This window comes from Chrysochloris asiatica, unplaced genomic scaffold, assembly GCF_000296735.1.
Source record: "Chrysochloris asiatica unplaced genomic scaffold, ChrAsi1.0 scaffold00148, whole genome shotgun sequence".
NCBI classification, from domain to species: Eukaryota; Metazoa; Chordata; class Mammalia; order Afrosoricida; family Chrysochloridae; genus Chrysochloris; species Chrysochloris asiatica.
In genome coordinates this window covers 1,573,531-1,598,151 of record NW_006408666.1, presented here as the reverse complement: position 1 = coordinate 1,598,151, position 24,621 = coordinate 1,573,531, and the positions used below count along the sequence as shown (strand labels likewise).

General features: G+C 41.8%; 1 protein-coding gene across 1 annotated transcript in view; it reads right to left on the bottom strand.

Annotated features, from left to right (window-relative positions):
* The window catches only part of MCTP2 (multiple C2 domains, transmembrane 2), a 282,589-nt gene that overhangs the window by 225,797 nt on the left and 32,171 nt on the right, over positions 1 to 24,621 (bottom strand). The gene's annotated exons all lie outside the window — the stretch shown is intronic.

Here is a 24,621-nt window from a genome sequence, read left to right as displayed (position 1 = left end):
TTCAGCCCTGCCTACTGAGCTAAGCAGCCAGGCCCTCAGCTGGCCTGAGAGCTGAGCCTACTGCCCTACTCTGCTCTCCTAGGGTACATTGAAACAAACTCCAAAAATAATGAAGAGTGTCTCTCCAGCCACCATGCCCAGAGCAGAAAGGAGGTCCAAAGGCAGTCCCTCCTCCACACTTCTCAGATCCACTGAGAAAAAAAAACATGCGCAGATGCATAATTTGTAAAAAGTGCATTTACCTACGCATGTGTCCATGTGAGCATTACACACATCCTCTGCATCATTGTGCCTGGGATACGCGTGCTCACGAATGCCTAGTGAGAGGCGAATCCAAAGGACACAAATGCCTGGCCAGTCCATGAATGAATAATTGAAGTCTGGCTGATGATGCAGCCAAGAAAAAGAAATGGAAATGCGGGCAGTTTAACAGCACCGAGTCCTGGTATGGCTCCGCAGGACGAGTGCTGGACTACAACATGGGTTTGACCACAAGGTCAGCAGATATAACTCACCAGCCACTCCTCAGAAACCCGACACAGGATCGCTATCAGTGGAACTAGACAGCACTTACCACAAAGAAAAGCATAATTGTGAGATAAATATACAAAGATCAAGTATCTGTTTTGTTCGCGGATTTAACTCAATTGCCGAGGACCATACCCGATCTAGGCTTTTCATTGAATGGAATTTCTGCTAATGATGGCAGGCCAGTATAGTCTAAGGACATTGTATCCAAAATTGGTGGCAATCTGTGAGCACTGGCATGGTGCTATAGGACCATGTCTATAGCTGGCATTTCAGCAGCTCTGAGAATTCCTACAGAGACACTATGAGTCAGAAATAACTGGACGGCACAAGACAATAGCAACAATACGTGGTCACCAGCATTTAACCAAACCTTAATGCCTATCACCAATTAGCTTTTATTTTTAGCTTCTTTCTGCAAATGTTTTTATTTAGCGCCACTAATAAAAATTACTGAAAATGAGTGCCATGATTCCCAACCCTTTTCATTGCAAGAACATTGACGACACTACAGAGCAATTGTCTTCATTCCTTCACAGACAACTAAGGTATTTGCCTTTGTGTTGTATGGTTATTCATTTGAAAACTAAACAAACGAAATGAAAATTATACGCACATAAATGAACCCGACTCTCACATTTTAAGTTCAGGATAGAAGCTCTTTATTTTAAACTTGGACACACACTCTCTGCCCTAGAGAGAGAGAGGCAGCAAAGGCATTCACAGACAAGCAGTGGGATCCTCAGCGCTAGAGAGAGTGACATCTGCCCACCCCTCCCCCTTTTACACCACAAGAGAACACCTCTGGTGAGTCAGACTTTAACAATCATTCTGATATATATATATATATATAAAACGTGGAGGGAACCTATAATAAAAAGAGGCCTTTAATTAAATGGAATTGCCACTCTGGGATCTGGCCCTCATGCTTGTCAGTGGACTTGGTATCACTTTCTCACAGGCAAGGCATACTGGGTAATCCCCAGGCATCTTGACAGCTGTATAATGTTCAAACTGTTTCACGGGTGAATGGCGGCCATCCCGTGAAAGAAAATATTAATGTCTGGAATTAATAGAAAAAGGGACCTGGGTTTACAAAGCCAAACAAGGAAAGTGGGTGTCAAGTTAGTGTGGTGTTAATTGTTAGGGGAAAATTGGAGACAGGGGGGAGGGGCGCACTTTGGAGCCTAAGTGTTTCACTGTTAGAGAAGTTACATCTCAACTAGGCAGGTTCTGAAAGGGGGCCTGTTGCTCAGAAATGCAGCTCCCAGATTATACAGATGATGACATTGGCACCTGAATGGGGGCACTTTAACCTTTGCCCTGGGAGCTGCACAAACAATGAGGCTCTCTGGAATAAAGAGTTGGCATGATACTACAGGAGGAAAATGAAAACAGGTGCCTCCTCCCTGGGCCTGCCACCAATTGCCTCAAGTAAACCTGAATGGGTCACTCAACCTCAGACTTAGACAATCTTACTACTCAGAGGATAGAGTATATTGCTATAGACCACGACATGGTTGAACCTTGTTGTCCCAACAGACACACAGTGCATGCTCCCACCTAAATAAAATCTCTAGAATTGGCAAATGCATAGAGACTAACATTTATGAATTAGTGTGTGTCAGAACTGGGAGGGAGAGGAGCCTAAGGAACGCTTAGTTTCCATTAAAAGTGATGACAATTTTGGAAATGGGAAGAGGTGATATTTGTACAACATAACAATGAATGGAATTATTGTCACGACTTGTCATGTAAAAAGGTTGAAGTGGCAAATGTTTCATTATATAATACACGTTGAGATCTTCCACGGAGTTGCTCTTGACTCATGGTGGTCTCACATGGGCCAGAGTAGAACTATGGTCCAAAGGGTTGTCAATTGCTTGATTTTCAGCAGTAGATTTCTAAGCCTTTCTTCCTGAGAGCCTCTGAGTGGACTTGAACATTCAGACATTCAGTGTGTAGCTGAATGCTTAACCATTTGTGCTACCCAGAGTTCTCATATATCCCAAGCACGTCAATTATATATAGATATATAGATAGATAGAGGTATGTTTTATTATTGTTAAATGCCGTCAAGTTGGTTCTGACTAGCAGCTAGTGGGTTTGAACTGCCCACTTTGTGGTTCACAGTCCAGTGCTTATCCTACAATGACACATCAATTTAATAAAGAATAAAAAAACAATCAGTAGCCGTAGTGTCCTGGTACATTCTAAATACACTGTGGTTCAACATGTATGTGGGAGAAACTAACAGCCATCCACTGGCTTCTCAAATGGTTACACCAATTTGTATTCTTACTGATGATGTATGGTTGTCCGACTTCTGCTCATGCTCACTACTGTGAGACCCTGCAAAGTCTCCCTGCTCTGGGCCCCTATCACCCAGGAGCACTTGTACAGCTACATCAGAGTGTGGCCCTGGGCTAAACACGGTGGTGGGATATTAAGGTCAGTCAATGGCAGAACTTGTTCTCTTGTACCTGACAAGCAGAAGGGAAGCCATAACTATAACACAAGGTCCAAGATGTTAAATATCAAAATGGAATTAAACTCAGAGGCTCTAACAGTTCATGAAGAAACAGACAACTCTAGCTGGGCTAAGGGTGGAGCTGAACTAAAGGAGATGAGAGATGAAGTACGGTTGAATTGAACCTACGGAAAAGACTCCAGTCCGTTTGAGCAGGAGGAATTGGCAATGATGAGAGGGTGTCAGCCAAGTATTGAACTTATTCAGAAATTAGGAGAGAAAGCATAATGAGGAATAAAGCTGCAAATGCACGTTCAAATCAGAGATTCAAGTGCCTTAAAATAACAAAATAAAACATTTAGCTTTCATTTTGTGAGAATGACTGTATTTTTTCTGTTTATTTTCTATTATAAAGTAATGAATGCCCACAACTCAGAGAATTATAAAATGAATCATAAAATCTCGACTCTCTTAACCTTCTCTAGTCCCATCCCTTCCTGATAGTGTAGTGCAGTACAAGTTGAGCTGTTAACTGAAGTCAGCAGTTCAAACCTACCACTGCTCCTGTAAAAATTCACAGCCTCAGAAACCCAATACAGGATCAACTGTGAGTTGGATCTGACTCCATGGCACACCACCACCACCAATGTTCTTAATGTAAGCAACTTCTTCTGTATTTTTATTGTTGCTGTTAAGTGCCATTGAGTCAGGTCCGACGCATAGCAACCCTGTATAGGGTTTCCGAGGAGCAGCTGGTGAGCTTGAGCTGCCAAACTTGCAGTTCAAACGGCTTTGCAGTCTGGTGCATTAACCCACAGCACTACATCAGGACTCTGTACTCTTAGAGGGGGAAAAAAAAAAAAAAAAAAGACTTTTTCACTGCAAATGTAATTCTATCAGATGCACTAGATTCCAAACTTTTATATGTAACATGGTGTGGAACTTTGTTCATAACTGAAATACACATTTGACAGTTTTGTATCAATTTCATGCATTTTCAGTGTATTTCAATTGATTCACCAAATGATAAATGTATTGTTTCCTTATTAAGTTAGTATAATAAGTGCCTTAGTAAGCATCCTTCTACGACTATCTTAGAGCTCTAATGATTGTACTTGTCGTTGTTATGAAGTGCTTTAGAGTCGGTCCCGACCCATAGCAACCCTGTATAGGGTTTCCAAGGAGCTGCTGATGTGCTTGAACTGCTGACCTTGCAGTTCAAACAGTTTTGCAGTCTGGCGTATTAACCCACAGCGCCACACAAGACTCCATAATTGTACTAGGAAGGGTATTTTCAATACCAGAGCCACAGGACAATATGATTATGTGGTAATTTGATCCTGAGCATTACTGCCAAATCATGCTGCAAAATTTTTGTCAAATTCACACTCATATTAAGAGTGGTGGTGCAATGGATTATGTAATGTCTCTTCTAGCCACAGTCTTTATAAACTTCCATCAAATAACTCTTTCCTAATGGATCTGGGTAAGAGAAGGTGGAAGAAGAGGCTGGTGGATAATAAGACTCTGATGTGAGTGTTAACGGGACTAATTGTGATTGGTCCATAGTACCATGCTCTTAGTATGAAACAAATTATCATGGAACCAGGAGAGGGCTCTCCCTCCCACCAAAGAAGAGCCAGGAGTAGACACACCCATTGGACTCTGACACCTTGCACATTGAACCAAAAACCAGAAACCAAGGCTGAGTGGTGGGCTTCCTAGAGTGTGGAGCAAATAAAGCTGAGCGTCTTTGGGCAGAAGGTTCACTTGTAGAGTGGGGTACCTCCAGACACTTCATTGGGGAGCTAGTTTTTGCTGACCCCTAGAACTAGAGCTGAGCACCTTCGGGCTGAGGTTTATGGTCCAGTGGTGTACCCTTTTAGTATTTATCAGCAACACTAAAGGAGCTATGTAATACTGACTGAGCAAAGCAGACGTCAATGAGCCACACAGCTGAAAGTCCAAGAAAGCCAGACAGAGAGAGGCCTGGCTGCAGACATGCGTGGACAGAGACTGTCCTGACCAAAGAGCGGTACCTAAACATTTCTAATCTTCCCTATAAACCCCATCACTACGAGTGTGGCGTCTGAGTTCTGAGTGGCCACTGCAATGAACTACACAAACCAGCTGAGTAGGAAGTATTTGGGGAGAGATGGTTGGTGCTATTTTTTGTTGTTGTTGTTTTTTAACAAGACTACATGGCAGTCTTTATTTTTTTTTTGTATACTCACCAACACTGGACATTATAAACCTATATTTTAAACCAATGATAGGTGATAAACAAAAACATGTACAGTATCTCCATTTTTACCTATCTTGAATAATTTTAGTTCAGCTTAATATCTTTCCTATATTAGTAGCCTACATTTGCATTTCTTTATGTAATATTATTTCATAGCATTTGCTCATTTTTCTATTGGCTCACTATTGATCTTTTACTTCATGGCAATATGGAGGATTTCTTAATTTTATGGCTACAAAATATTAGCCATCAGCAATAAACTTTGTCAAAACCTGTTTGTTGTTGTTGTTAAGTGCCGTTGAGTCAATTCTGACCCATGGCAACCTTGTATAGGGTTTCCAAGGAGATGCTGGTGAGCTTGAACCACCGATCTTGTAGTTCAAATGATTTTGAAGTCTGACCCATTAGCCCACAGTGCCACACCAGAACTCCACTGTTTAGACTTATGTTAATTGTTGTAATCAGTTATTTTCCTCTTCAAAACAATAATTAAATTGACTCAAGTTTTCTTTATGACTTATTTTCTTCTACTGATTTAGTAGTTTCTCCTTTTTTCTTTTCTTTTTAACACTTTGGTCCATCTGGGATTATTTTTGTCTGAGGAGGAAGGGAATTGCAGGTTCACTTACAAACAGGAGAGTAGAATGATCAGAGGCAAGCTTTAGAAATATAAATCTGGCAGCAGCTTATAATTTATAGTGAACAAGAAAGAGACTTGAGCAAGGAAACCTGGTAGCTGAGATATTGTAGCACCAGGGATTTGAGGGCTGGGGAGAAGGCTCTAGCCACACCATAAGACGTACCAACGTACGGGTTCACAAGTCTGTTTGGACAACACTATCCCCAAGAGATGTCCCCTTGACTGAGAGGGTTATTCAAACTACTGGGAAAAGCCGCTTATTATTTTCTGGCTGAAAACTTCACTCCGTAGAGTAGAATAATAAACTCTGCTAAGGAATTCAGTACAGCCAAAAAAAAAAAAAAAAAGTTTAAAACATTTAGACTCTGTGTTTCATAAAATCATTTAAATATATACAATATTTTATTCAAAGTACCAAACATGCTCAGAGCTCAGATTCAAATCCATGCAGAAACACTCAGAAAACAGACCTGGTAACCGAATTCCATCAGATTGCAGTCACTGAAAACTGTATGGAGCAGTTCTACTCGGACATGTCTGGGATTGCCTTGAGTCTAAATTGACTCACCAGCAACTTTATTTTTTAATGAACAACCTATTAATCTCTGCCAAATCCTAACTTCTAGAAGGTTAGACTGATGCCCAGAGATACCAAGCATTTATGGTAGCAGTATTGTAAATATGTAATGAATGGATTAGTACGCTTTGAAGTAAGATAGCTGCAGATGAAATAAGTCCCCAGACCTTCCTTCTATTAACTATGTAACCTTGGGTAGCTTAGTTAATTTCCTATGTCATACTATTGTCAGTTCAAGCTCACCAGTTGCTCCTTGGAAACCCTATACAGGGTCGCGATGGATTGGTACCGGTTTGATGGCATTTCACAACAACAACAACAACTGTTAAACCTGTAAGATGAAAGCATGCCAACCACATTATATTACCACGAGGAAAAATGAGGTACTAAATGGGGCCTGACCACTTACTGAGAATACCCCATCATAAGTATCCAATAAACCGTGGCCACAGAATCAATTTCAGCTGTGGCAACGCATTGACACACAGAGCAGAATGTTGCATCATATGGTTTTCAAAGACTGTAATCCTATAGGGGTCCTGGTGTGGCACTACTGCTGGATAAGCACTGGACTGCTAGCCACAAGGTCAGTGGTTCAAACCTACCAGGCTCTCCTTGGAAATCCTACACAGGGCTCTGTGAGTCGGAACTGACTCAACAACACTTAACAACATCTCCAGGTCTTACTTCCACAGTGCTTCTGGGTGGATTCGAGCTGCCAACTTTGAGGTTAATAACCAAGTGCAAACCATCTGTGCCACACACGGATCTTCAGGTAATGATGTTGTGATTGAATGTTATAGCATGATTGTTGTAGCACAAATTATACGTTCAGTTACTCTCTTGTAACCGCCCAGAATGCACTGCTAATGTGTTGTCATGCTTTCTCTACTTGTGATTTATTTTGAATGTGTTACCTATAGATCATATTTATTTTTAGTATGTGGGATACATGATGTCTTACTTTACATTTGTCATAGGGATGTCGTGGTTTTTGGAAATCTCTATAAAATGATCTGAGCTGTTTAGGAAGGAAAGGGATATATAAAAAACAAAAATTGCTAACTACTTGTGAATAACGCTGACTCTCCTACCTCCACTCCTGTGGCCGTTCACTGAGGATTTCAGGGCATGACGTGGAAAGCAACTGCTGAAAATCACAGCTCGCTTTGAGAGGACATGTGACAACCCAATTTTGTGGTTAGAAGAGTCACTGTGAACTGAATAGTTGAAGACTATGCTCTCCTTGTGACATTTCATGTATCATCTGTAGGGGCTGTTGCCATGTTGAAAGTAGCAGGAGGAAAACAGTCGGTGTCAATAGGAGAACTCATAAATATGGAATGTGACGCTGAGTGTCCCAATAATGATGAGGAGGCTTCAAACAGTTCATGGGAAAAGGAACGAAAAGATAATGGAATCATGAACTTTGTGAAGCCCCCCTACATTCTAATATGCAAATAAAAGAAAATTAATTTTGAGAAAAGTGCTACTTCCAAAGGAGTTTCCTTTGCATTTTCTGGTATAATGACTCATGGACATGGTAGAAGAAGCAGAAAGTCAAGATACGCTAAAAGAAAAAGGAAATTACCACCATCTAGATATGTTGGGCCACCATTCTTATGTCAGTTTGTCATACAAACAGGTCTGTGTAGGAAGAAGTGCAGCCAGAGTGCTCCTTGGAGGCCAGGATGGTCAAACTTCATCTCTCATACTTTGGACATGTTGTCGAAGGGACCAGTAACTGGAGAAGGATATCATGTTTGGTAAGGTGGGAGGGTCAGAGAAAAACAGGAAGACCCCCAACGAAATGGATTGACAAAGTGGCAGCATCAATGGGCTCAAACGTGGCAACAACTGTGAGGTTGGCCCAGGACCGGGCAGTGTTTCGTTCTGTTGTGCATAGGTTGCTATGAATCAGTACTGACTCGATGACACCTAATAACAACAAAGACATGTTGGGATTTCTGGTGTAGTACTATAAGATTAGCACTGGACTTTGAACCACAAGGCCCAAGGCTAGCAGTTCAAATCACCAGCTGCTCCTTGGAAACTGTACATATGGTTGCAGTAAGTTGGAACTGACTCGACAGCACTTAACAACAACACAACAGACATGTTTATGTGAAATATATTTGAATATGTATAGTTAGAATTGTCAGACACATATCATGCAAACATGTATGCACAGACTCATATGTCAACAAAAAGGCATCTTTCATAGTGTGCTTCACTTGCCATCTTTAATTGATAACAGTGCTATTCTTCTCAAGTTATAAATATATTTCTATCAATCAATTTAATGATTACTGTGACTATTTTTACAAAGGTATATGAAAACATGACTAAATAATGTATTTTTAAAAACAAACATTCCTAATATGAACTAACAGTCTACAGTGTGGAATGCAAAATTCTATTTGTGAGCAGAGCATGTGCTATCAGCAAAGCTCACTGGCCAAATGTGCAATTGAAGCCACGTTGCCTCTCTAGAAGAAGGGGCATCTTGGGGTAGAAAAGTTTCTGAACTGCATATATTTCTCAAAGTCGTTCATGAAAAGCTATCATTCTCAAGTTTTCACACTAAGTTCACATTTGAGATGACCAAGAACTGTCTTCAGGCAAATTTTAGGTTTCAGATTTAAGTCAGCAGTTATTTACTGAAATTGAGTTTCATACAACTAAACTCAAAATGCATATACAGTATTTGGAAACATATGAGAGGTTTTCAAAAAGTTCATGGAAAAAATCCATTATTTTTTCATTTCATTTTTTCATGAACTTTTTGTGAAAATTTGACTTTCTTATCTTCTGGATAGCAACAGTAAGTAACTATTCTAGACATTCTAGACACATACATCTAGAGTCTTCTGAATATATGCACCTACTTAGAAATGTTTCTTTTGCCATCCAGAGAGCTAATTCTGATCTGCTTTCCAATTGAAGGCACAAACTCAGAGTCTTTCTTTGAGGCTAGATAAATTAGATCAATTCCGATCTCCACACATTTTTTTTTTTTTTAAGGCAGTGATGATTTTTGAACAGTTGTTGCTGCCCTTAAGCAGTTACACAGAGATTTCCTGATCAAATTGTGTCCAAGAACTGGACACGTAACCCACCTCTTCAGAAACCACATGGACTTTATAGTAATCTGTCCAGCATTTGTCCTCAGGCACACAAGACAGAAGGAACCATGTTTATTTTGTAGAGTAAAAACTACATTACTTAAGACAGTGTTACATTCGAATCTAGAGGAATTACAAGCCATATTTTGCCCATTAGGACTGACTGAAGAGAAGGCCTGAGACAAGTTGGCAGAGTAAGCAGACTCATGGAGCTGACCCTCTGCCACAAAGACATGGGAGACCGGGTGAAACAGGTACAGGTGGTGACCCTGGAACCCTGAGCATCAGAGGGTAGGACAGAGAGGAGGACTGAGTGCTAACTGGAAGAGGAAGCTGAACAAGAGTGTTGAGACAGAAGGAAAACAGGCAGACTATTGGCTGGCATAGAACAGCACAGCCATCTGATACAGCAATCTGTGGGCACAAGACACGGCTGGAAGTTGGTGGCAAGGGAGTACAGTTTGTCCCTGTTCTTTCATCTCCTGGTCACCTGGGGTGTAGCAAGTCCTTACCAGTGGCAACCCCTCTTGCGCAGCTTCTGCTCTGCCTGCGGTCAGCTGCCTGGAAGAGTGCGCCTGCCTCTGGGTGTGAATCCACCCTGAACTACACAAACAGTGAACAGAGAGTGCTAATTGCTTCCATACTTCTGGTATCTACCACATCATCCAGAAATTATACAACCAATATACAACCATCAACTAAATATAATGTCACAGAGAAAACAGTTTCAGCTTACACAAAGAAACAAGACAGGGTGTGTCAAACAAGTGACCAGATAATATGATGCCAGAAACAGTATGAGAACTAACTGATCAGGAATTTAGAAGAATGCTAATTAGGCAACTTTTATGGATTGAAAGAACTACAGTTGAAATCAAAGAAAACAAAGACAAAACTTAGGAAGAATTCAGGAAAACAACTGGCAAAATTATTGAAAGGATGGAACCCACAGAAAAACAGCAATTAGAAAGTCAGAAGATTAACACTCAAACTTCAGAAACAGATAATACATTGAAGGAACAAAGAAATAGAATTGAATCGATGAAAAGCCAAATTACTTAGCTTGGAAACAAAACTCTCGATATTCATCTTGCTAGAGGAACACTCAGAAAAAAAGAACTAAAAATCCAAAAAGAGCCTAAGATTTATGTGGGAGAGCATCAAGACAGGTGATAAGAATTCCAGAAGTAGAAGAGACAAACAAACAAACAAATAAATAAATAAAACCCATAGAGAATATTGTCCAAGACTTGTTGGAAGAAACTTCCCTAATATGATGAAAGGTGAGAAGATAGTCAAGAAGTTAAACAAGGTCCAGAACAGGATGTTGTTGTTGTTGTTGTTGTTAAGTGCCGTTGAGTTGGTTCCAACTCATAGCACCCCCGTATAGGGTTTCTGAATAACGCCCCCACCCCACAAAACATGAAGACATACTATAACCTAACTTTTCAAAACCAAAGACAAAGAAAGAATCCTGAGAGCAGCTCAAAAATATGAAAAGTTACCTTTTCATAGGAGAACTAATAAAACTAAACTCTGATTTCTCAGCAAAAACCATGTAGGCAAGAAGACAATGAAATGGCATACACAAAATTCTCAAAGAAACAATTTGCCAACCAAGAATCACATACCCAGCAAAACTGTCCACCAAATATGATGGTGAAATTATGTTATTTATAGACAAACAGAAAACAAAAGATTTTGTAAAAAGCAAACCAACATTACTAAAAATACTAATGGGAGTTCTTTGGACAGAGAACAAACAATGGCAAGCAGCAACCTGGCACTAACATCCACGACAATATCATCTAGACTTAATATCAACTCACTCATTACTTCTACTCACCCGTACTATACCCTCCCTAAAAAAAAGATTGAATGAAGAGAAACGCACATTCCCACCTAAGCCTTGTCCATCTTTTTTTCCACAATGGTGGCTACCACCTGCAATGAGACAGTCTTTTGTTACCAAACACATGAACGTGTTCTCTGAAGTCTCGTTGACTATTTTTCTTCCCCTTAGCAGATCCTGGTAGGCCTACTCCTGGATCTTTCTCCTGAATGCAATTTACTTCTCTCCTCATCAGATGGCCCGAAAGAGTGCCCACCATGTTCAACACACAAGAGCACATTTGGCGAGGTCTGCTCATGACCTACACTCAGGAATGGAACGATCCCAGGCTAGTTACCAAAATCCAATTCACTGAAAGAATTTCCAGTGACCAATGGACACAATGGACAAATGAAAGCAGAATCAATAGCCTATAAGCTACCAATTTTACCAAAAGTTATTTCTTTTAACTATTTACAAAACTGATAGCAACTTCTATGAAATGAGGTGCCTAGGCAGTGCAAATGTTTATACTTGATTATTAATCTAAAGTTTGGTGGTTCACACTCATCAGATCTGCTGATCTGCTCCCATAAAGATGCCAGCAATGGAGAACCCTGCTGGGCAGTTCTGTACTGGGACACACGGGGTCACCATGAGTCAGAGTTGTTGACGCTACGGCAACGGGTTTGTTTTACTCTTGGGAGGAATGAGTCACGGAAACACCAGGAATCTGTGGGAAACCAAATCTGTCTGGGGCCTGCAGACACTCCCCTACGTCCTGAGCCTCACCCTCCAGCCTCAACTCCACACCACAACACCACTCAGACACCCTTATTCTCACCCCACCTGCCAGTCTCCCCCTTTCCTATGCTCAGTTGTCCCCTCTCTTGGATCTATAACCTAGGCTGACACGGTCAGCCTCCTGCATAATTTTCCTTTGGACTGAGACAAATTAAATGCAGGTTAAAAAGCTGTTTTTGTTTTGTTTTCATAGCCAATCAACTGACGTCAACCAGAAACCTCCAAACAGTTTAAAAGTCCCCATCTAATATTGGTAATTCTATAAATACCTCTAACTTTATAAACAAATTTTATAAATAGTTAAAAGAACAGCACTGTCAATAAATTGACTAATTCAGTCATTTCTGAAAATTGGGCAGTTTCTGAATAGGTTGAGCAAATTGGAGAGTGAGCAATAAGACAATACGCCTGCATCCCTTTTCTTGGGCAGGCATAATCCTGACCAGCACTCAGAGTGGGAACTTCTGCTAGAAGACATCACACCTGGTTGTTCTGGGAATGCCAGAGAGAGAGGGACCATGGGGAACCAAGAAGGAAGACACAAGACAATCTATGAAGAAGGGGAGGAACAAGAATGGGTAGAGTACAGCAGTCAAAATAGACAAGAAATGGGAAGGAAAATGCAGAAATAAAAACAATAGAGGAGTAAACAATGAACAAAGTCACCTGTAATCTCTGTGAAATATAAACCCTGTTTCTTCTTGTTGTGAAGTGCCGTTAAGTAGATTCCAACTCATAGCTACCCTATGTAGGGTTTCTGAGGAGCAGCTGGTGACCTTGAACTGCCAATCAACTGGCATTGCAGCCCAGCGTATAAATCCACAGAGCCACACCAGGACTCCAGAAACCCTGTTGTTGGTGGTACACGGTGGATTTGGTTCCGACTCATAGTGACCCTGCATAGGGTTTCTGAGGCTATAAATCTTTACAGGAGCAGAAAGCCTCATCTTTCTCCTATGGAATGGCTGGCAGTTTTGAACTGCTGACCATGAAGTTAGCAGCCCAACTCAAAACCACTACGCTACCAGAGCTCCTATATAAATAAATGCGCATTTTCTCACTCTGGAAATCCCTGTTGTCAATGCAGGCACAAGTTCTAAGACCCTGCTATTTCCCCTCTTAGTTTAAAAACAAAAAACCAGCAAACCAAAAGCACAAAGTGCCCACTGCTCTGTTACTTAAGCGTAAAACTAAGTTTGAAAAAATGGGAGCCCAGTTTTCATGGAATCAAAAGAAGAAGGCTGATGCTCAGCAGAAACACTAACAATGTGCCAGCCATTTCTGAGCTAATCCTAGAAAAGAAGCACTACTCTGGTGGCACAGAGGTTAAGTGTTTTCCTGGTGGTTTGAATCCACCAGCCCCTCAGGGGGAGAGAGACGCGTCAGCGCCTTCTGCAAAGATCACCACCTTGCAGCACATGGGGCCAGTATTCTCCTTCCCACAGCATCACTATGAGGTGGAGGAGACTTGAGGGCAATGCGCTTTAGTCTTACTTGGCAGGAGCCATAGTGGTACAGTGGTTAAGTGCTCAATCTCTAACCCTAAAGATAGGCTTTGAACCACTCAGTCACTCTGTGAGTGAACCATGTGGTAGTTGGCTTCTGAAAGCGCGGCAGCCTTAGCAATCCTAGTGGGTAATTGTGTTTGGTCCCGCAGGGTCACTATGTGTGGATACTGACTTGATGGCAGTTGTTGGTGGTGGTGGTATGCCGTGGAGTCGGTTCCGACCCATAGAGACCCTGTACAGGCTTTCTGAGGCTGTAAATCTTTACTGGAGCAGAAAGCCTCATCTTTCTCCTGTGGAACAGCTGGTAGTTTCGAACTGCCGACCTTGAGGTTCCCAGCCCGATTCGTAACCACTACGCTACCAGAGCTCCTTGACTTGATGGCAGTAGATTTGACTTTTAGGAAAGTTGCTGAGTTCTCAGAGCCAGGCCTCAGACGTGGGTCCATTCCATCGTGAAGACTTCATAACTAGAGTCATTTTAAAACATGATCTCCAAATTCGGTGACACGCCCCTCACCAAGAAATGAGGTGTCTGTTCCCTGAGCCCTCATCTGGGCAGGCTTGAGGCAGTGCGCTCTTTCCAAGATTATATCATAAAGTCTGATATGGTGTTATGGATGGAACTGTGTCCTCCCAAACCTGGTGTGGTGTTGTAGGATCAGCACTGGACTGTGAACCCCAAGATCAGTAGTTCAAACTCAACCAGCTTTTGCTCAGACACCCAATATAAGATCTCTATGAGTCAGAACCAATTAGATAGCACTTAACAACAACAATAATAAAATACAGGTAAATCTTAATCCCAATTCCTAGGGCTGTAATCCCCTGTGGGCAAATGGTTTTCTTTGTTATGTTAAAAAGCCTTATCAATGAAGGGTGTGTCTTGTGTCTTCAACCAATTGTTTTTGAGATACAAAAAGTGCAAATTGGGCACAGGAGATAGCAGACACAAGAAACAGACACACACTATCTAAAGATAATGAAAGCAGACCAGGATTAAAGCACTGGACCTCCATGGCTGGCTGGCTGGAGAAGCTGAAACCAGGTTTTTCCCCTGAGAGCAGACAGGGTGAATCTTCCCCTAGAAATGGTGGCCTGAATTTGGACATCTAGATGTCTAACTGTGAAAAACTACATATCTATAATTTGAAACCACCAATTTGTGGTGTTTCTGTTATAGCATCACCGATCAGCTGGGACATGTGTCTTCTTCCTTCTACTCTGGAGCGAGTGTGTGTGGAGTCCTGAGAGGCCAGGTAAAAAGTCTCAGAAGTATGAGGCGACCATTCAGCACAAAGTGACCACTCCTTACCCAAGAAGAGCTTCCAACATGGGAGGAAAGGAGCCTCCTAACCTTCAAAGGATCTGTTTACCACAGCCAACTTCCATCTCTTCCCAGCTGAGATGTCGCACACTGGAAAAAAGACCAGCCATCTCCACTGTGTCTTATCCAAATTTTCGCTCCTAGAATTCACGAGGAGCCCTGGTGTGGCACTGTAGGATAAGCACTAGACTACAGGTTGGTTTCAACCACAAGGCTGGCAGTTCAAACCTACCAGCTCCTTCTCAGAAACTGGATACAGAGTTGTTATGAGTAGGCGTCTTGGTGTGGGACTGTGGGGTAATGTACTGGACTGCAAAGTCAGTTTGAACTGCAAGGTGGATGGTTCAAGCTCACCAGCTGCTCCTCAGAAACCCAGTACAGGGTCTCTGTGAGTCAGAACGGACTCAAAGGCACTTAACAACAATAACATGAATAAGAACTGACTTGATGACACTGAACACATGACCACTTCAGTGGCTAAGTGACAAGGTAAGTTGTTACATCCATGCATGAAATGCTCGAGTTCTTCCTCCAGGTCAGCTTGCTTTCAGTGACTGATGTGTGAAGGCATCGTAGAACTAAATGTACAAATCTGTAGCTACAATCAAAATTAGACCACAAATAAGGCACACACATAGAGAAATACACACCAGAACACCCCACATTAGTACTACAGACAATGAAAGGAACAGTAAAAACAAGGACTTGAAATCCAGCATGGGAGGTGTTGGTGTTGGGAGCCATGGAGTAGGTTCTAACTCACAGTGACCCCAGATGACACAGGAAAACTGACCCACAGGATTTCTTAAGCTGTAGGTCAGGAGCTCTGACAGCCTAGTAGTTATGAGTTGGGCTTGTAACCTCAAGGACAGCAGCTTGAAACTACCAGCCGTTCCGTAGGAGATATCTGGGGCTCTCTGCTATGAGTTGGAACTGACTCCCTGCCATGCGGCCACCACCACCACCAGTCTCTAAGGTAGCAGGTCATCAAGATTTTTTCCTGTAGAGCAGCATGCGGGTTCCTACTTCTGACCTTTTCTAAGCACATATTATCTAGATATAGTAACGAACAACCAGTGCAGAGAGTGTGCTAAATTAAACTCACGTCAACAGGCTTACATCGGGTTCAATGAGACGTGTTCCCTTCAGCTGACGTGCGTGGGAAATAGCCCAGGTTACTGCATAACGCTTGATAGGATTTCAGATGAGATCCGACTGAGAAAACAGGTAACAACAAAGCAATTGTTGTTGTTGCTGTTGTTAAGTGCTGTCAAGTCGGTTCTGGCTCACGGTGATCAAGGAGTGGCTGGTGAGTCTGAACCACCAACCTTGTGGTTCAAGCCAACCTTGCAGTCCAGTGCTTTATCCCAAAGAGCCACACAAGGACTCAGAGCATCAGAAAATTCCTATCATCCATGAGGACACATACACCAGCAAAGCAGAGTTAAATCGACAAACAAAAACAAATCTCCAAGAACTCAGTTGTGGAAACACCAGAATACACCCAACAACAATCTGTACCAAGAGGCACATGAATAAACAGAGAGAGAGTTAACAATTCAACTTCACTTAACCTTCTGTAGGACTTCAGCAAGACACAAAAAACCGAGTGGAGTAAATCTGCTACCTGTTTCACCAAATGAGTGTTCACATCTTTGAAAAATTCAAGTGTGTGCCAAATGACTTCCTGCCTAAAACTTTGGCTGGGTGATTTTGTAGCGCCCTCACAAGCATACCAACGAACTGGCGCCATCTTGTGTTTAGATGCGGTTCTACAATGCGGGCCGACCTAGACTTTATTCATGAACTGTTCACTATTGTTGGACTGAACTACAGGACCGGACCGGCACTGAACAAAACGACTGCTCAGTAAAATAAAAAAGAGAAAAGTAGAACCCAATATGCATTGCATTTAAAAATACAATTTAAAAGTAGCATTTAAACTATTCAGGAAAAGAATATCTATTCTTGACAAAAAAAAAAAAAAAGTAAACCTAATTTCCCACTCCATACTAGAAACCAAAGAAAACATGCGACGGATGAAAGAAACACATTTTAAAGCAGAGTAAATGCAGGTTAATGTGCACCTCTCTCAAAAAAAGGCCTTTCTAGGCAGAACAACAAAAGAAGAGACCCAGAAGGAAATGACTGGAAGACGTGAAAGGGGTTTTGCAACAAAAAGTCATGAACAAAAGTAGAAGGCAAATGCCGAATTAGAAAACATATGTAAACGTATGGAGAAACCAGAATGATGAGAAACAACACTGGTGAAACAGGTTATGCACAAAAGGAAAGCAAACAGTCCACAATCAAATATTTTCAAAGGGCTACATTTTTTATATAAACGCAAACAGTCCACAATCAAATATTTTCAAAGGGCTACATTTTTTATATAAACACAAATTTGTAAAAAACAAGAGAGTGCTTTTCCAGTGCTAAATTAATAAAGATATTCTACCCAGATTATGGGTGAGAAAAGGCAAACTGGGCCTTAAGCACTACAGATGTTGTTAAGTGCAATCTAATCAGTTCTGACTCAAAGCCACCCTGTGTAAGGGTTTCCAAGGAGCAGCTGGTAGGTTTGAACCACCAACCTTGTGCTTAGCAGTCTAGTGCTTATCCAAAAGCGCCACCTCAGGACTCCATATGCTATGGTTGATGTCATTGTTTAAGTCTGTCGGGTCGGTTCTGATCCATAGCAACTCTGGCTAGGGTTTCCAAGAAGCAGCTGGTGGGTTTGAACTGCCAACCCTGTAGTTCACACTGACCGTGCAGCACCACACTAGGACTTCATACACAATGGTTGTTGTTGCTGCTGTGGTTGTTGTTAAGTGCCTTCAAGTCGGTTTTGATTGACACTGACCCTGTATAGGTTTTCCAAGGAGCAGCAGGTGGGTTCGAACCCCTGACCTTTATGGCAGAGATGCAGATAAAAAATTCCTTCTCTAAAGTGACATCGCAAACATAAAATCACGTAACAGAAAAAAAACCCCGATCCTCTCCAGTAAATGAATTCCAAGTAAAGCGCACTGACACAGACCTCGATACAAGAATCTCACCACTGCATGATCACCAAAAACAAGTGTTTTCAACAAACATGATGTGGGATACTGATTAAACAAAGTGTGCCGCACTCTCAAGCTTTTGTTTTTCTCAAAACAAAGCTTTTGAGAATATAGGAAAACTGTAGAGAAAAAACGAGCAATCAATTTACCACCAGGTCCTATTTTACTTTAGGAAAAAATGTTTCAAAAAATGAGGCCAGTGCAGTCTCAATTCAAAATATCAATAAGTAAGATGTCCTGCCTTCACCACCTGAGTTTCTCCCAAGTTAATCATGATGGTATTTCAGAGTCATTTTCCAGATCTAAGTTAAAATAAGAAAAATAAAGTCATCAGTCCACAGAACCCTTGTTCCAATATTGCACATTTACAAATTAGTTTCTCTTTCATCTTTGCTGTCTTACCAAGAGAACAGAGGAAGTGGCTTACACAATACAACCCAGTCCTGATGTGGGGCTGTGGGTTAATGCGCTGTACTACAAAGTCAATTTGAACCGCAAGGTTGGCAGTTCAAGCTCACCAGTCACTCCTTTGAAAACTACACAGGGTCGCTATAGGTCGGAACAGACTCAACACCACTCAACTCCACCACCAGCACCACCACCCAACTGGAGCCCGGGTGTGGCGCTGTGGCATACACAAGATCGGCTCGAACCACAAGGTCGACGGTTCAAACCCACCAGCAGCTCCTTGAAAACCCATACAGGGTCGCTATGAGTCACAACTGATTCAAGGGCACTTAACAACAACAACACCCACCCTAAATATACACACCTGAAAAAGAGCTGCTAACTGCTACAGAATAGCTTCCCACTCATCATGACCCTGTACTAGGTTTCCAAGTCTGCACATCTTTACAGGCGTGGAAACTCCATCTTTCTCCCATGGAATGCAGACTTGAACCCCTGATCATGTGATTAACACTAAACTGTTTATCCTAAAGTTGAGGTGGAAGAATTATGCAAAGGGTGCAAAATTATGAAGAAACTGGAAACAAGAAAATGTGAAATGAAAGCAAGTCCCAAGCAAAAGTAAAGATGACAAGGCGCCACAAGGTAACGAGGAGTCCTGGAGTGGGCCAAGCATCGGACTGCTAACGACAAGGTCGACGGTTCACACCCACCACCATCTCCTCGGAAACTCTGTACAGGGTCGTTGTGTGTTGGTACCAACTTAATGGCACTTCACAACAGCAAAGTGTATTGTTCGATCCCTGAGCTCTACTGCTAAAGCAAAGTTAGAAGCTTGAGTCCATCTTTAAAAGAAAATCCTGAGGATCTACAAGGGTTCTCTATGAGTTGGAATGATTCTACAGCAACCAGTTACTAAAGTCATAGAGAACATCTTCAGTTTTTTCTCTTCCTCTTGCAACACTGAAAAACGCCAGCAGAGGGCACCAACAACATAGTCTTTCTATCTACAAACAGGAAACCTTTTCTACTGACAACACCAAGGGAAAAAAAAAAAAAAAAAGGTTTTACAGCAGGCTTTGTTTTCCATGCATTACCATATAGAGGAGTCCTGTTGGAACTGTAAGATAAGCACTGAGCTGTTAACTGCAAGGTTAGCAGTTCAAAACTACTACTCACCCTCAAGGAAAAGTATGAGGTTTTCTGCTCCTATAAAGATTTACAACCTTAGAAATCCTATAAATGTCACTCTGAGTCAGACTTGGCTATGGCAGTGATTAGGAGCCTGGCTTAAAACCACAGTGGATACTAAAGTGCAGACTTAATACATCTACTAATCCATCACCAATCAACATAATCACATTACAGGAAACCAAACAACACCCAAAAAGTGTAAAAATAACTGGCTATGAGGGAACTATTTTCTTAGTAACCAAACCCATCGCCAACGAGTTGATTCCAACACATAGCTTTTGATAAGACATAATACAACTGCTCCCCAGTTTCTGAGACTGTAAATCTTTATGGCAACAGACAGCTTCGACTTTCTCCCATGGAGCAGCTGGTGGATTGGAACCACTGATCTTGCAATTGGCCGTCCAATGATTAACCCACTATGCCACCAGGGTTTCTAGTCTCCTTAAAAGATAGCAATTAATTTTCCCAATAAACAAAGTTGATAGAAGCAATCAATCACTGGTAGTTCCAAAAGAAACAAATGCACAAACATAGCAGTGTATACACTAGATTCCTTACTAGCTACTTATACTGAGATTATGTTAGGTTTGCACCAGATAAAAGCCTGATTTTCCCATGATTTCATTTTGATGCAGCTATGTACTGAGGGGCAATGATCACGGGGGTGGAGTACAGGCTCGTCTTCCCTTTGTCCCGAAACAGCAGTGTTACACGACCAATGCTCACACACCCTAGTGTAAATTCACAGACTAATTCAGTGACATCTCCATCATCGATTTAAGTTACTGACCATCAACCTCCAAGGGTCCGCTGTCATCGTAACAGTATGGCAGATAGTGAGTTCATAAACAAGAGAGCTTGAATAAATGAGACAGAAGAAACCATAAAAAGCAGGAGAAACCAGAAAAGGGGCAGTTGGCATGAAGGAACTCAGGACCCGCATCTGTCTTCCCACCTAGGTACACACGCGCAGGAAGATGACAAGAATTTAAACAAGACACAGACTCTTAAAGGTGTAAGAACACGTACTTTCTAGAAAAGTCAGAAATACTCTTTCTCAAACACTTTTCTCATCTCTTGATCAGTTGTCACTAACTGAGCTTCAGAGCAATTATATCGGGTACAGCGCCCACTGGGCAGTGCCAATCAGAATAGGAATCGGGGTATTTGTGAGAGACAACTTCCTGCCACTTTACAACCATGTCCCATTAAACACTGTTTCTGCTATGAATTTGACAAGCTGAGAACAAATGAGAAAAAGTGTTTACTACGTAGCGTAGTGGTTACGAGTCGGGCTGCGAACCTGTGAATATGACTTTGTTTGGAAATAGGGTCTTTGAAAGTTATTATCAGTTAGATTGGCAAAAAGTCATACTGGAATGTGCTGTTGTTGTTAAGTTCCGTTGAGTCAGTTCTGACCCATAGTAACCCTGTATAGGGTTTCCAAGGAGCAGCTCATGAGCTTGAACCACCAACCTTGCAGTTCAAATGGCTTTGCAGTCTGACATATTAACCTGGTAGCATAGTGGTTACGAGTTGGGCTGCTAACCTCAAAGTCAGCAGTTTGAAACTACGAGGCGTTCCATGAGAGAAAGAGGAGGCTTTCTGTGCCTGTACAGATTTACAGCTTCAGAAACTCTATGTAGGGTCGTTATGAGTTGGAACCAGCTCCACAGCACATCACCAACTGCAAACATTCCACCTGGTGCATTGTTTTAGGATCAGTTTTGAACTATGCACCACAGAGTCAGCAGTTCAAACCCACCAGCTATTCCTCAGGAACTATACACAGGGTTGCTATGAGTCAGAACCAACTAGACAGCACTTGACAACAACTATCCTGTATGACTGGCATCCTTGTCAAAAACACAGAAGATACACAGGGACAGACAGGAAAAGGGACTATGGGATGCTGCAGTTGCAAGCCAAGGTGTGCCTGAAGCTACCAAAACCTCAGCAAGATACGTACACAGACCCTCCCTCAGAGCCGGGAGAAAGCAACCTGGCTGACCTCAGACATCCAGCTTCAGAACAAAACAAGTCTGTCCTTTACTCAGTTGGCAATGGCCACCCTGGACAGCTAGGAAGTACCTAATGATAACACTTTTTCAAGTTTCTGAGATATGTATGTATCAAAGTTTTATTGTGAAATTAAATGCATACATGATAGGCATTTTCTACTTACAAAGGAGGAATCTGGATACCGAGCACTTCTATGCATATGCTTACCTACTCTATCTGCCTTCAACCCATCAAAAATCTACAAAGCAGAAAACAGAGGTGGGCTGATGAAAGGAAATAGGGATGGCAATCATGTGGCACCATAGTGAATAATTGCTATCAGGACTGACTGTGATGGTTAGAAATGTAAAGGTAGACATTTTGTAGCAAAAGGAGGGGAGTGGTTGACTTTGCAGTTCAGGAGCAGAGGTCCCTGGGATCATCAAGGGAGAAGAGCAGAGTGTGAGACCCTACCCAGAGAAACTGTGACACCAGAGATGAAGGCAGAGATGATGACGTGGAGAGATGGAGCATCTGGGGACTCTAGACCCAAAGAGGGAGAGGGGCTGCGTGCTGACAACCAGGGGGCAGGCTTGTAGGGTATACCCTTTGGTTGTTTGATGATGCATGGAGGAGATTTTAACCATGGCAATGAAACAATATACAATAGGATGAATGTAAAGCTAATGTTCTCCCATGTAAACTATCATATAATTCACAATAAAACGTTAAAAAAAAAATAGAGGGAATAGAAGCAAATACTATTGAATGGTGATGCAGGGAGGAGATTGCAATCATTGCAATGAAACTAATTACTATATAGAATGAGTGTAAAACTGATGTTCTCCCATGTAAACTATCACTCAATTCATAAAAACTTTTTTAAAAAACACATAAAAGGATTATTTATTGGAATGAGGAAGTTTATAACAAATCTAAACCACAAGAAAGTACACACTGATAGATAATAACTTATTTTTTTTTATAGAAAGGACTATGTATCAACAAGCAGAATATGAAAAATGTTCACCCTTTGAAATACCACATCTGAGAAAGATATATTAAGAAGAAAGCAATATATGGGTTTTATTTAGGAGGAGGAAAAAGACAGGGCACAATTCACAGGGCCTTCAGAGATGTCAGACAGGTATGCGATTAGATACTTGGAGAAAATGAACCCATAGCCCCAAACATGAGCAGTAGAGTGTCGCTGTAAAGAAAACACAACTCCTCAGCACAGGACCAATAAATAACATTCATATCAATGGAGAAAAGATTGAAGTTGTCAAGGACTTCATTCTTCTTGGATCAACTATCAACACTCATGGAACCAGCAGTCAAGAATTCAAACAACATACTGCATTAGGCAAATCTGCTGCACAAGACCTTTTTAAAATGTTGAAAAGCAAAGATGTCAGGTTGAGGACTTAGGTGTGCCTGACCCAAGCCATGGTATTTTCAGTAACCTCACATGCATGTGATAGCTGGACAGTGAACAAGGAATTAATACATTTGAGTTATGGTGTTGGAGGAGAATATTAAAAGTAGCATGGGCTGCCAAAAGAACAAGCAAATCTGTGTTGGAAGTACAGCCAGAGTATTCCTTGCAATCCAGGTCATGAAGACTTTGTCTCTTATACTTTGGACATATTATCAGGAGGAACCAGTCCCTGGAGAAGGACATCATGCTTGATAAAGTGGAGGGTCAGCGAAAAAGAGGGAGATACCCAATGAGATGAATTGGCACAGTAGCAGCAGCAATGGGTTCAAGTGAAGCCCAGGACCAGGCAGTGTTTCCTTCTATTGTGTATAGGGTAGCTCTGAGTCAGAACTGACTTGATGATGCCTACCAATAACAACAACAGACTGTCAATGCAACTGTTGTTGGACAAGGGAGGATGGAAGAAGCGAGTGACAGGGTATGCAGCAGGTGAGCTTGGAGGTCGCAAATATGGAAACATGACAGGACCTGGGCCATAGCAGGGTGAATAGCTGACAAATATATGAAGTCAGAAGGTCGGGGCGTTCCCCTGGCTGTCAAACAATGACCAGCAAAGGCACCTGGCAGTAAATAAGAACAGTGAGTGTGGGCAGGAAGTCTGAGAGGAAGGCTATAAGGAGAGCCGGCTGGTGACAGGCAGGAGGAAGGGAAAGAAGCCAGCAGGAACTACTGGCTCACCCCGTCCAGATGCATAACACAACCCTTCCCACCATCACCTTCATCAAAAACAGCATTCACAGGTGGAGCAAGAAAGCCATGCAAGTTAAAAGAGAAGCACATCTCATCAGAGTAACAAAGGAGCAGAGGAAACTAATGGGATAAGGAAGAGCAGCAAATACAACAAACTGATAGCTAAAAGAGAAAGCACCAAGTAGGAGATGTAATCACCCCTGCTGGGGCACTGTAGGGTCAGCACTGTACTGCAAACCACAGGGTCTGTAGTTCAAACCCACTAGCTGCTCTTCAGAATCCCTATACAGCATCACTATGAGTCAAACCATCTTGCCGGCATTTAACAGCAACAACAGGGGATTTTAAAATGTACAATTATTTTAAATGTGTAATTAATATTCTCAAGAAAAGACATGGCATCATCTCATTCACGAAATAAAAATAGACTATTACACAAATGAAAAACATATGCAAATGTAAATCTTAAAGCCAGACTACTGGAAGAGTGACTTTGTTGTTGTTGTTATGTCGTTGAGTCAGTTCAGACTCATAGCGAACCTGTTAGGGTTTCCAAGAAGTGGCTGGAGGATTTGAACCACTGACCTAGTGATTAGCAGTACAGGGTTTATTCCATAGCACCACACCAAGACTCCAAAACAGGCGATAAATCAATCTATCTATCTATCTATCTATCTATCTATCTATCTATCTATATATATATATAA